A 13,911-nucleotide genomic window follows, 5' to 3' on the forward strand; every position below is an offset into this window, starting at 1 on the left:
ACTAGCATACACGCCATGGGAATGCTCTTCCGGTTTCTGGCACTCCCACGTGCGCGAAGACCAGTTGGCCAGCACGCATGTGCCCGCCGGAACCCGGACGAGCGACGTTTGGCGTACTCGGGAGAGATGGCTCTGCGTGCCACTTCTTTAGAACATGGAATAATAAAGTTGGGAGGGACCTTGGAGGTTATCCAGTCCAACCCCCTGCTGAGGCAGAAAAGCCTATAGACCAGTGGTCTCGAACCTTGGCAACTTTAAGACGTGTGGACTTCAACTCCCAGAGTTCCTCAGCTGGCTGGGGGAATTCTGGGAGTTGAAGTCCACCATTCTTAAAGCTTTGCCGGCTGGGGAACTCTGGGAGTTGAAGTCCACCATTCTTAAGGCTTTGCCGGCTGGGGAATTCTGGGAGTTGAAGTCCACCATTCTTAAGGCTTTGCCGGCTGGGGAATTCTGGGAGTTGAAGTCCACCATTCTTAAAGCTTTGCTGGCTGGGGAACTCTGGGAGTTGAAGTCCATCATTCTTAAAGCTTTGCTGGCTGGGGAATTCTGGGAGTTGAAGTCCTCCATTCTTAAGGCTTTGCTGGCTGGGGAATTCTGGGAGTTGAAGTCCACCATTCTTAAAGCTTTGCTGGCTAGGGAATTCTGGGAGTTGAAGTCCACCATTCTTAAGGCTTTGCCGGCTGGGGAATTCTGGGAGTTGAAGTCCACCATTCTTAAGGCTTTGCTGGCTGAGGAACTCTGGGAGTTGAAGTCCACACGTCTTAAAGTTGCCAAGGTTGAGACCACTGCTATAGACCAATCTCTTGGAGCACTCACCACACCTGGTGGCCAGCTGTTCCACTGGCTAATTGTTCCATCTGCCAGTAGATTTCTCCTGATTTCTAGGTGGCTTCTCTCTTTGCTTCTTTCTCCTGCTTCCGGTGGCTTTGGAGAAGAGCTTGACCCCTTTCTCCTCTCGGAGGGCAGCCCCTCAAATATGGGAAGATGCCATCGTGTCACCCCCCTGGTCCCCCTTCTTGTCCGATGCCCAGTTCCTGTGGGTGCCCTGGCCCGAAGTGACCCTTGGTGCTTGCAAAGCCAACGGGCGAAATTCTAGATTGCAAACAACGGGCCCTCCTGGCTCCCAGTTGAACCTGTGCCATTTGCGCTGGTTGTGTAGTCTACGCACAATGACGCACTCCAGGTTCGCATTTTGCCCGCCGGGAGGTGGCCAAGCTGTTCTTTTTGTAGGGCCGATTTCTCTGCGAGACAATATTTCCAAGAAATCTCCCAGGAAGGTGGTTAGGAAATTCCAAAGCTAGCTGGTTTTAATCTCCCCGTTAAGAATTTTTTTCTTTTAAAGGGAAAATGGGAGTTTGGATGGATTTATTTACAGTTGTGGCACACAAATTGTGTGTGTTTAACCTTCACACTGCAGTTTAGGCCTCTGGCCAGCTCTGGGAAAAGGCCACTGGTGCAAGATAAGCGCACTGATTTGTGGCTGTGGAAAAAGCCCAGTTATTTCTTATTAACTCCTCACCACCCTGAATGCAGAATAACCATGGCAATAGCAATAGTAGCAGTTAGACTTATATACCGCTTCATAGAGCTTTCAGCCCTCTCTAAGTGGTTTACAGAGAGTCAGCATATCGCCCCCACAGTCTGGGTCCTCATTTCACCCACCTCGGAAGGATGGAAGGCTGAGTCAATCTTGAGCTGGTGAGATTAGAACTGCTGAACTGCACTCTAACCACTGTGCCACCTCGGCTCTAACTCAACCAGAGTGGGAAGGGACCTTGGAGGTCTTCTAGTCCAGCCCCCCCTTCCTCTAGCAGGAGACCTAAAAGGCAGGACAAGAAGCAATGGGTGGAAACTCATCAAAGAGAGAAGCAATCTGGGATTTGAGGAGAAACCTCCTGACAATGAGGACAGTTAACCAGTGGAACAGCTGGCCACCTGAAGTTGTGGGTGCTTCATCCCTGGAGGCTTTCAAGAAGAGACAGGACAGTCACTTAACCTGAAATGGTACAGGTTTTCCTGCTTGAGCAGGGGGCTGGACTAGAAGACCTCCAAGGTCCCTTCCAACTCTGGAAGGAAGGAAGGAAGGAAGGAAGGAATAACATTCTGCCTTCCTTCCTTCCTTCCTTCCTTCCTTCCTTCCTTCCTTCCTTCCTTCCTTCCTTCCTTCCTTCTCTGGAGGTTTTCAAGAAGAGATTGGACAGCTACTTGTCTGAAATGGTATAGAGTCTCCTGCTTGAGCAGGGGGCTGGACTAGAAGACCTCCAAGGTCCCTTCCAACTCCGTTATTCTTCCTTCCTTCCTCCCTCCTTCCCTCCCTCCCTGCCTCCCTCCTTCCTTCCTTCCTTCCTTCCTTCCTTCCTTCCTTCCTTCTCTGGAGGTTTTCAAGAAAAGATTGGACAGTCACTTAAGCTGAAATGGTACAGGTTTTCCTGCTTGAGCAGGGGGCTGGACTAGAAGACCTCCAAGGTCCCTTCCAACTCCGTTATTCTTCCTTCCTTCCTTCCTTCCTCCCTCCCTCCCTCCCTCCTTCCTTCCTTCCTTCCTTCCTTCCTTCTCTGGAGGTTTTCAAGAAAAGACTGGACAGTCACTTAACCTGAAATGGTACAGGTTTCCCTGCCTGAGCAGGGGGCTGGACTAGAAGACCTCCAAAGTCCCCCCCCCCAACTCCTGTTATTCCAAATCCCCAAGGAGCCAACTTGCTTCCTAGCAAGTGACCTTGTCTGGAGGAATCAGGCCCGGCAGGTGTTTGTCCAGCAAGGAAGGACAAATGACCTGGGTCAAAATCCCCCGGCTTTGAGTCCACAGGCGAAGGCTGTGCTGGGAGGGATGGGAAGAAGAATCCCAAATATTTGGGGAAACCCGGATTTTGGCACCGCCAGGGAAAAGAGAGCTGCGTCTCCTGGTGTTGTGTATGGTGGACCGGATCCAAACTAAATTCGTTGTGCTTTGTTTCTCTGGAGGCTTCTGCGGGCATCGCTCCCTTCTCTGAGGATTTTGTGGGAGAAGGTCAAGGATCCGTCTTCTCCCTTTCAGGAGTGAAGGTAGAAGAGTTTGGGAAGCTGCACTTTCAGTTAAGGGGCCTTTGGGTCTTTGGGTCTTCAGGAGGAAAAGCAACATTATGATGATTCATCTAAAATATTCATTCATTCCTTTATTATTTGGATCAGTTTTGTCCAATTCGGCCTGATCCCAAATCCTTGCAGTTTTCTTGGAAAGGTTTTGCAGAATTAACAGGAACAGAGTTGGAAAGGGACCTTGGAGGTCTTCCAGTCCAACCCCCTGCTCAGGCAGGAAACCCTGGTCCTTCCTCCCTTCCTCCCTCCCCCTTTCCCTTCCCTTCCTCCCATCTTCCTTCCTCCCATCTTCCTTCCTCCCATCTTCCTTCCTTCCCCCCTCCCTCCCTCCCTCCCTCCCTTCCAAAAAATAACAGAGTTGGAAGGGACCTTGGAGGTCTTCTAGTCCAACCCCCTGCTCAGGGAGGAATACCCTTGTTCTTCCTCCCTCCCTATTTTCCTTCCCTTCCCTTTTCTTTCCTTGGACTTTCTTTCTCTTCCCTTCCTCCCATCTTCCTTCCTTTCTATAAAATAACAGAGTTGGAAGGGACCTTGGAGGTCTTCTAGTCCAACCCCCTGCTCAGACAGGAAAACGTGGTCCTTTTTCCCTTCCTCCCCTTTCCCTTGCACTTTCTTTCTCTTCCCTTCCTCCCATCCTCCTTCCTTCTTTCCTTCCTTCCTTCCTTCTTTCCTTCCTTCCTTCCTTCCTTCCTTCTTTCCTTCCTTCCTATAAAATAACAGAGTTGGAAGGGACCTTGGAGGTCTTCTAGTCCAACCCCCTGCTCAGGCAGGAAACCCTGTCTATACCACTTCAGACAAAAGTGGCTTGCCGTTGCTTCCTTCTTAGGGCGGCTGGCTCAAAGCAGGACTAGAACTCACGGCCTCCCAGTTTCTGGCCCGGTAGAGGGAGTCCACAGTTGAGCCCCCCAAAATCTCTGTTCTTTCAAAGCGAAGATGGTTGCAGTGAGTTTCGCCCCTTTTTATGACTTTTCTTGCCATCGTTGTTAAGTGGATCGCTGCAGTTGTTAAATGAGTCGTTTGGTTGTTAAGCGGATCGGGCTCCCCCGTTGACTTTGCTTGTCAGAAGGTTGCAAAAGGGGATCACGTCACACACCCACACTCCGGGAGAAAGCAACCCGTCATAAATACGCGTCCAAATTTTGATCAGGTGAACATGGGGTTGCTCTTAGTGGTCGTAAGTGTGAAAAATAGTCCTTTCAGTGCTGTGGTTGCATCGAGCGGTCACTAAATGAATGGATGTAAGTCTACATATCTCTTGTTCTTGCTTACTGATGTCTTATTTAATATTTCAACGGGGTTAAAAAAAAAACCAATCCAGTTTCACAACCAGTCCTCGCATTTACGACTCTCCCAGTGTTGTCCCCCCCCGACAAGTCATACGATTTCCCACCTGTGTTCCTTGCGAGGAAGCAGAGTTGATGGAGAACGCAGAAATAAACCCTCAATGCAAGGTGTTTCGCTTAGTGACCACGGTGCAAGGCCTGCCCTGATTGTGGTCGCTAAGCGAGGACCTCCGGCAAATGAGATGTTGGTTGCTTTGAAGGCGGCGGGGGGTGGGTGGGTGGGAATGAAAAGGAATACATGGAAAAGATGGAAACCTCCAGTGGATTTTCTATAATTGCTCAATCCCTGTTGTCCCCCGGACGACGGTGCCCCTGAGCATGGGCAGAGTGCTTCTCAGTCCCCAGGGGATGCTAGTCAGTCTTCCTAAATCCGTCCGCCCGGCTTTTCGTGTGAGCCAGCAAAAATTCCGCACCTGGCTATGCTCTTAATCCAGATTATTTTGTTGTGTTTCCCTTCTAATCCCACCTTTCTCCCCCCAAATCAAGCCCCCCATGTTCAAGGTTCAAGAGTCGGGGGGTCCCCAGCCAAGACCCCCAACGCCTGGGATCCCAGCTGTGTGCCTTTAGATGGGAACCGTTTTCTGAGCATGCCTGGGGGAGCTGCGCGTGCGAAGTTCCTTTGGGGGGGTCCCAGCATTCCTCTGCCTTCCGGAGCCCCCCTCGGCCTTCCCGGCTCAGAACGTGGGAAGGGTCTTGCTTTGCAGCCGGGGGTCCGAGCGGGAAGGCTGCCTTTCCCCCTGCAGACTCGGCAGAAAGGAGGAATGTGCGGAATCTCCTGGCAGGGAGGAAAAAAACCCCGGGCTGCCAAAAGCCAGATGTTTTTTTTGGGGGGGGGGCAAAGAGCTGGATTCCTTAGCGTCAGCAGGGAAGGGGTGGGGGTCTTTGGGATCCTTCCCCAGGGGCCGTTTCTGCCTTCTCGGCTCTTAAGGGGCAGATGGGAAAAGCCTGCAGATTATATGAGGATGCTGGTTCTTAATCATGGCCACTTTAAGAGGAGGGGACTCCAACTCCCAGAATCCCCCAGCCAGCAGGCTTTAAGAGGGGTGGGATTTTGTGCTAAAGTCGCTCTGTGCAGGTTCTGGGTCATCTTCTAGAGCAGGGGTCTCCAATCTTGGCCACTCGAAGCCTGGAGGACTTCAACTCCCAGAATTCCCCAGCCAGCTTTGCTGGCTGGGGAATTCTGGGAGTCGAAGTCCACCATTCTTAAAGCTTTGCTGGCTGGGGAATTCTGGGAGTTGAAGTCCCCCATTCTTAAAGCTTTGCTGGCTGGGGAATTCTGGGAATTGAAGTCCCCCATTCTTAAAGCTTTGCTGGCTGGGGAATTCTGGGAGTCGAAGTCCACCATTCTTAAAGCTTTGCTGGCTGGGGAATTCTGGGAGTCGAAGTCCACCATTCTTAAAGCTTTGCCGGCTGGGGAATTCTGGGAGTTGAAGTCCACCATTCTTAAAGCTTTGCTGGCTGGGGAATTCTGGGAGTTGAAGTCCCCCATTCTTAAAGCTTTGCTGGCTGGGGAATTCTGGGAGTCGAAGTCCACCATTCTTAAAGCTTTGCCGGCTGGGGAATTCTGGGAGTCGAAGTCCACCATTCTTAAAGCTTTGCCGGCTGGGGAATTCTGGGAGTTGAAGTCCACCATTCTTAAAGCTTTGCTGGCTGGGGAATTCTGGGAGTTGAAGTCCCCCATTCTTAAAGCTTTGCTGGCTGGGGAATTCTGGGAGTCGAAGTCCACCATTCTTAAGCTTTGCTGGCTGGGGAATTCTGGGAGTCGAAGTCCACCATTCTTAAAGCTTTGCCGGCTGGGGAATTCTGGGAGTTGAAGTCCCCCATTCTTAAAGCTTTGCTGGCTGGGGAATTCTGGGAGTTGAAGTCCCCCATTCTTAAAGCTTTGCTGGCTGGGGAATTCTGGGAGTCGAAGTCCACCATTCTTAAAGCTTTGCCGGCTGGGGAATTCTGGGAGTCGAAGTCCACCATTCTTAAAGCTTTGCCGGCTGGGGAATTCTGGGAGTTGAAGTCCCCCATTCTTAAAGCTTTGCTGGCTGGGGAATTCTGGGAGTCGAAGTCCACCATTCTTAAAGCTTTGCTGGCTGGGGAATTCTGGGAGTCGAAGTCCCCCATTCTTAAAGCTTTGCTGGCTGGGGAATTCTGGGAGTCGAAGTCCACCATTCTTAAAGCTTTGCTGGCTGGGGAATTCTGGGAGTTGAAGTCCCCCATTCTTAAAGCTTTGCCGGCTGGGGAATTCTGGGAGTTGAAGTCCACCATTCTTAAAGCTTTGCCGGCTGGGGAATTCTGGGAGTTGAAGTCCACCATTCTTAAGGCTTTGCTGGCTGGGGAATTCTGGGAGTTGAAGTCCACCATTCTTAAGGCTTTGCCGGCTGGGGAATTCTGGGAGTTGAAGTCCACCATTCTTAAGGCTTTGCTGGCTGGGGAATTCTGGGAGTTGAAGTTGTCAAGGCTTAAAGCATGAACGTGATCCAAAGGCACCCGGTTGCCTTTTGTGCTTAAGGCAGGACTAGAACTCCCCATTTGCTGGCAATTGACCCCAAGCCACCCAGCCAGCTTTCATGCCTACGGTGGGACTAGAACTCTCTGTCTCCTAGTGATTTGTCCAAAGTCACCCAGCCGGCTTTGGTGCCTAAGGCGGGACTAGAAGTTACTTGCACGCTAGGATTCCTGGAAGGCGCCTCTGCCCCTTTCTCTGGTGTGGATAGGCGTGCACAGGCACACCCATGGACACGGTGTGTGTTTGTGTGTGTGTTGATTAGTCAGTCAATTAGTCAAACTTAACTCCGAGGCCAGGCGCCAGGGGATCATGGGCTTTCTGCTTCCTGCCCCTTGCACACAGAAGATAGGCGGGACGCGGAGTTGCATCCTGTCCCGCTGGCAGGATGTCAGACCCAGGAGGGGCTCTGCGCAGGGTTTGAGTCTACGTCCAGAGGAGGGGTCTCCATCCTTGGCCACTTTAAGCCTGGAGGACTTCAACTCCCAGAATTCTCCAGCCAGCTGTGGACTTCTGGGAGTTGAAGTCCACAAGTCTTAAAGTGGCCGAAGTCTGCTCTAATGATACACACATTCTCCCCCCCACACACACTTTCGTGTGTGTGTGTGTGTGTGTGTGTGTGTGTGTGTGTGTTTCAACCTGGAGAATGGCAGAGACCATGCTCTTTGTACAACACGCGAAACTGTGGCTAATGGATGCATGGGTGCATCATTAGTGCGGCACCTGACGAATGTTCTGCATTCCTGCAGCTGAGTGAGTTTGCACTGGAGTGTGTGCAAAAGTGTGTGATTTGCACACGTTCAGCATTGTTGGTTTAAAAAGCCCAGGCTCTCTTAACGTTCGGGTTAACTTAAGCGCACGGAGGCCTCTAATTCTTCCCGGCCAAAGTGTAAATATCTTGTGGTGACCTCATTGGTCTGGTCACTCGGCAGCCTGAGGGGGGCGGGGAGAACATCATGTTCCATCATGTTATGGTGGCGACCGTAAAAATAGTTCAATAACCGATCGGAGAGAATATTTTGCAGCTCAGGGTCAAACTGTGGGGTCCTTGGGGCTCTCTGAGCTTGGGACATTTCGTGACCCAACTAGGGAACATCATCAGTGCTGGAAGGAAGTGGAGATTGGAGGGAGGAAGAGGAGGACGAGGAGGACAACTGTGGAGTCCTTGATGCTCTCTGAGCTTGGGGGTTTTCTTACAGACGTTTCATGACCCAACTAGGTAACATCATCAGTGCTGGAAGGGAGTAGGGTTTGCAGAGAAAAAGAGGAAGAGAAGGGAGGAGGAAGAGGACTGTGGGGTCCTTGGTGCTCTCTGAGCTGGGTGGTTTTCTACACGTGTTTCATTATCCAACTAAGGTGTGTCAGTGGTAGAAGGTGGGGGAGGGGAGGAGGAGGAGGGGAGGTGGAGGCGATGGAGGAGTGGGGAGGTGGAAGAGGGGCGGGAAAGGAGAAGGAGGAAGAGGAGGAAGAAAAGGAGGAAGTGGAGAGGGAGGAGGAAGAGGAGAAGGGGCAGAGAGGAGGAGGGGAGGAGGAGAGGAAGAGGAGAAGGAGGAAGTGGAGAGGGAGGAGGGAGGAGAAGGGGCAGAGAGGAGGTGGGGAGGAGGAGGAAGAAAAGGAGGAGGAGAGGAAGAGGAGAAGGAGGAAGAGGAAGAAGAAAAGGAGAAAGTGGAGAGGGGGGAGGAAGGGGAGAAGGGGCAGAGAGGAGAGGAGGAGGAGGAAGAGAAGCGATGGAGGAGGAGGGAGAAGAAGAGGGAGAGTGGAAAGGGAGGTGGAGGTGAAGGAGGGGGGGCGAGAAGAGGAGGGGGGAAGAGGAGAGAGAGGAAGGGAGGAGGAGAGAAGGAAGAAGAGATGAAGAAGGGAGAAGTGAGGAGGAGGAAGGGGAGGAGGGGGGGAAAGAGGAGAGGAAGAGGAGGTGAAAAAGGAGGAAGGGATGAGGACAAGAAGACGGAGGAGGAAGAACAGGAGAAAATGAGGAGGAGGAGGAGGAAGGGGAAGGACCGTGGGGTCCATGGTGCCCTCTTGAGCTTGTATTTTTCCAGACGTTTTATGACCCAGCTAGGGATCAGCATCAGTTTTAGGAGGAAGCCGTGGGTTTCTTTCTGTTTATGTATCAGATGTGGCTGATGGGCCTTCCTGATTTCTGCCAGCCTCGGCATCCCCAAAGTTGCTCTAGGAAAGCCATCTGCAGAAGCATTTCCTTTGATTCATCCTAAATATCTTTTTAAAAAAAGAATATTTATACATTTTTCTTTTAACATACAGAACTATTTAACAAACAGCGTGTTGTCTGGGTCATTTTACATATACATAATAATAGTAGTAATAATAATAATATTCTTTACTTGTGTATAATAGTATTCTTCCAGCTTCTAATTGCTACCTTTATTATCTAGCCATTGGTAAAACAAAATCCCAAATTAAAAAAAAATATATTCCGTGTCTCCTATATCATTTATCTTCAGCGTCAACCTATCCATTTCCGCAAAACCTAATGTTTTTTTTAGTACATTTCCCCCATTTTTCCAGCGTTGTGCAAAATACGATTCTCGCTGCTGTCAAAACAGTGTAGAATTAAATATAAAATATCTTGTGATTTAACTTAATGGGCCAAACATCAGAGAAATGAAGTCTAGATAGGGGAAACGCTTTGAATATCAGAGGAAATAGAGTTAGTTTTTTTAAAAAATGTCATTTTTATTCAGCATTTTTAAACATTAAAATCACAATTTTTCACTTTTACACCTTTCCACTCTCTTTATTTATTCTTTTTTCTAATTTCTACTTTTCCATTCTACGGACTATTGTTTCATACATATCCCTCCTTGTTTCATGATTATTCTTTTCAGAATATATACAAATATATACAACCTTTACATCTCTTATTGATTCCTGAATATATATATATATACTCCTTTCGTTATGTTTTCTATATACCCATTATGCATTGATTTTACATCTCTTTTCAAGCCAGTTATTCCACCTTTTCCATCTCTTATAAATACTCTTGTTTCCTCTCAATCTCTTAATTCCATCGTTCGTTTATCCGTTTCCGCGCATTGCAGCACCTGTTTTTATGATCTGTGCATTTGAAGGAATGGCTTTTGGGGTTCCAGTTTCGGGCAAATGAGATTCTGGCTGCGGTAGTTATACGAAGCATAATATATTGAATTTCTTTGCTTATGTTTAGGAAATAAAGAGATTTTTAAGAGGCCTCTTCCATCTCTGCTCACAAAGCAAAACAAATCTTGATTATGTACTCGCTGGTACGCCGGATGCAATGTAAAATTAGCTGCACTTCCTCCAGGCCATGTAAATCGATTTGAATAAGAACTAAATGATGTTATGCTCACTGTTGTAAACATTCCTCCCTGGTGCCTAGTGATGTAAATTGACCTGGGGGATTGGGGTGGGGTAGGGGGGGCTGCCCAGAAAGAGGAGGGTGGGTCAATCTATTCTCCAAAGAGCCCCCCCCCCCCCAAGGCAGGAGGAGAAGCAACAATGGATGGAAATTAATCCAGGAGAGAAGGAACTAAGCAGGAATTTCCTGACAGTGAGAACAATGAACCAGTGGGACCGGTGGCCACCAGACGTTGTGGGTGTTTCGTCACTGGAGGTTTTTAAGAAGAGACTGGGCAGCCACCAGTCTGAATTGGTATATAAGGTCTCCTGCTTGAGCAGGGGTTGGACTAGATGACCTCCAAGGTACCTTCCAGCTCTATTATTCTGTTATTCTGTCACTGCTGTTTTGTTCCGGCATATTTTCCAGATCCAGCGTGCCCACCTTGGAGGGGAGGGGAGGGGAGGAGTGGGGGCACCCAGAATCATCCATAATGCCCCTAATCTAATTTCCCCCTCCGTTCATACCAAGGCTTCGTGACATTGGCACACTTGACTTAACACTCGACAATTGGGACCACGATTTCGGTTGTTAAGCAGGGCGCACGTGAAGCGAATGGGTTCCAGTCTTGCGACTGTTCCACCGGGGTCGCTAAGCGAATCATTGCAATGGTTAAAGGGATCTGGCTCCCCCCCTCCCATTCATTTCGCTTGCCGATGGCCCCCCTGGGAAGGCCGCAAACGGCCATCCAGTCAACCTGCTTCGACCGTCGTAACTACGTGTCAGTTGTCAACTTCCGCATTTTGATCATGCAATTGTGGGAATCTCTGGGGTTGTAAATTAGAGGACCGGTTGCTCCAAGTCTCTCCATTCAGGGAGGTTTTAACTTGAAATGGTCCCTGATTGAATGTAAGTTGATTTTCCTTTTCCTTCCTTTCCATTTTCCTCCCTCCCATTTTCCCTCCTGCTTTCCTTCCTGCCCCTCTCCCCCTCCCCCTTTCCATCCTTCCATCCATCCTTCCTTCCTTCCCTTCCTTCTTCCCTTCCTTCCTCTTTTCCTTTCGTTTCTTCCTCCTTCTCCTTTCTTTCTTCCTTCCATCCTTCCTCCCTTCCTCTCTCCCTCTTTTTCTCTTTCTCCTTCCTCCCTCTTTTATTCTTTCCCCTTCTATCTTCCTTTGTTCCTGCTTGCCTTCCTACCCCTATCCCCTCCCTGCTTCCTTCTTTCCATCCTTCCTTCCTTCCTTCCTTCCTTCCTTCCTTCCTTCCTTCCTTCCTTCCTTCCCCTTTTCCTTTCCTTTATTCCTCCTTCTCCTTTCTTCCTTCCATCCATCCTTCCGTCTTTGCTTCCTCCCTTCCTCTCTCCCTCTTTTTCTTTCTCCTCCCTCCCTCTTTTATTCTTTCCCCCTCTATCTTCCTTTGTTCCTGCTTGCCTTCCTACCCCTCTCCCCCTCCCCCTTTCCATCCATCCATCCTTCCTTCCCTTCCTTCTTTCCTTACTTCCTCTTTTCCTTTCCTTTCTTCCTCCTCCTTCTTCCTTCCTTCCTCACTTCCTCTCTCCCCCTTTTTCTCTTTCTCCTTCCTCCCTCTTTTATTCTTTCCCCTTCTTTCTTCCTTCGTTCCTGCTTGCCTTCCTACCCCTCCCTCCCTCCCCGCTTCCTTCTTTTCATCCTTCCTTCCTTTTCCTTTTCCTTTCCTTTTCCTTTTTCTTTCTCCTTCCTTCCTTCCTTCCTTCCATCCACCCATCCATCCATCCATCCATCCATCCTTCTTTGCTTCCTCGCTTTTTTCTCTTTCCTTCCCTCCTTTCCTCTTTCCTCCCTCCCTCCTTTATCCCTTTCCCCCTCTATCTTCCTTCGTTCCTCCCATCTCCATCCATCCATCTCCACGGTGCTTCTCAAGCAGGCTTCTGCCCCCCTCTGAGGTCTGTGCTGAGCACTTCATGCGCCCCTTCTCCCTTGCCCAGGAGGGGGGGGGGGCTCCCCGCTGGTCCACTACTAGAGCAGAGCCCCTCCCACCCCCAGCCCCCCCTCCCTGCTCTCTGGGCCGGTTGATGGTGGGGAGGCGAGGTGGGGGAGCTGGGCAGGAAGAGACAGGCCTCCTCTTGCTCTGGTCCTTCCGCGCACCGTTTCCTTCCCCCCTGGATCAACGTCTTTCCTCGGAATGTGAGACAAACAGGAAGGGGTGCGGATGAGGCCCCAGGCGGCAGGTTTCCCGGAGACCCTCCCGAGCGGGCCCTGCTGTCCATGGGGGCCAGTCCTCCCCTGTTCCGGCTGCTCTGTCCCGGGGGAGCCCCTGCCCACTAGGGCCCAGTTGGGGTTTCTCAGAGGGCGGATCAGAGCGGGCTTTGCAGGAGCAGGACGGGAAGGAGAGGCGGAGGGCTCGTGGGAACCAAAATACGGGATACAGGTAGTCCTCCACTTACAACCACAATGGGGGGGGCAACATTTCCGTTGCTAAGTGAAACATTTGTGGACCTTTGCCTCGTTTTATGACCTTTGTGCCACGGTTGTTAAGCGAACCGCCGCAGTCGTGAAGTTAGCCACACGGTCGTTAAGTGAATCGGGCTTCCCCAGGGAATTTGCTGGTCAGGAGGTCGCAAAAGGGGATCATTTGACCCCATCATGAGTACGAGTCAGTGGCCAGGGGAATCTGAATTCGGGTCACGTGAGGATGGGGATGTTGTCACGGCCGTCAGGCGGGAAAGGATCACCCGCCACTTTTCTCAGTGACTGTTGTGACTTTGAACAGTCACTAAATGAACTGTTGTAAGTCGAGAACTACCTGTACAGAATGACAGAGTTGGAAGGGACCTTGGAGGTCTTCCAGTCCAGCCCCCTGCTCGAGCAGGAGACCCTATACCGTTCCAGACAAATTGCTGTCCAGCATCTTCTTCAAGACTTCCAGTGTTGGAGCATTCACAACCTCTGGAGGCAAATTCTGTTCCACTGATTGATTGTTCTCACTGTCAGGAAATTTATCCTCAGTTCTAAGTTTCTTCTCTCCTTGATTAGTTTCCACCCATTGCTTCTTGTTCTGCCCTCAGGTGCCTTGGAAAATAGCTTGACTCCCTCTTCTTTGGGGCAGCCCCTGAGATATTGGAAGGCTGCTATCATGTCTCCCCTGGTCCTTCTTTTCATTAAACTAGACATTCCCAGTTCCTGCAACCGTTCTTCATATGTTTTAGCCTCCAGTCCCTTAATCCTCTTTCTTGCTCTTCTCTACACTCTTTCTTTTACAATACCATAGCAGAGTTGGAAGGGACCTGGAGGTCTTCTAGTCCAACCTGCTGCCTAGGCAGGAAACCCTATACCACTTCAGGCTATCCAACATCTTCTTAAAGACTTCCAGTGTTGGGGCTTTCACAACCTCTGGAGGCAAATTCTGTTCCACTGATTAATTGTTCTCTCTGTCAGGAAATTCCTCCTCAGTTCTAAGTTGCTTCTCTCCTTGATTAGTTTCCCCCCATTGTTTCTTGTCCTGCCCTCAGGTGCCCTGGAGAATAGCTTGACTCCCTCTTCTTTGTGGCAACCCCTGAGATATTGGAAGACTGCTATCCTGTCTCCCCTGGTCCTCCTTTTCATTAAACTAGACATTCCCAGTTCCTGCAACCGTTCTTCATATGTTTCAGCCTCCAGTCCCCTAATCCTCTTTCTTGCTCTTCTC

The sequence above is a fragment of the Thamnophis elegans genome, chromosome 4, assembly GCF_009769535.1.
Source record: "Thamnophis elegans isolate rThaEle1 chromosome 4, rThaEle1.pri, whole genome shotgun sequence".
Classification (NCBI taxonomy): Eukaryota; Metazoa; Chordata; class Lepidosauria; order Squamata; family Colubridae; genus Thamnophis; species Thamnophis elegans.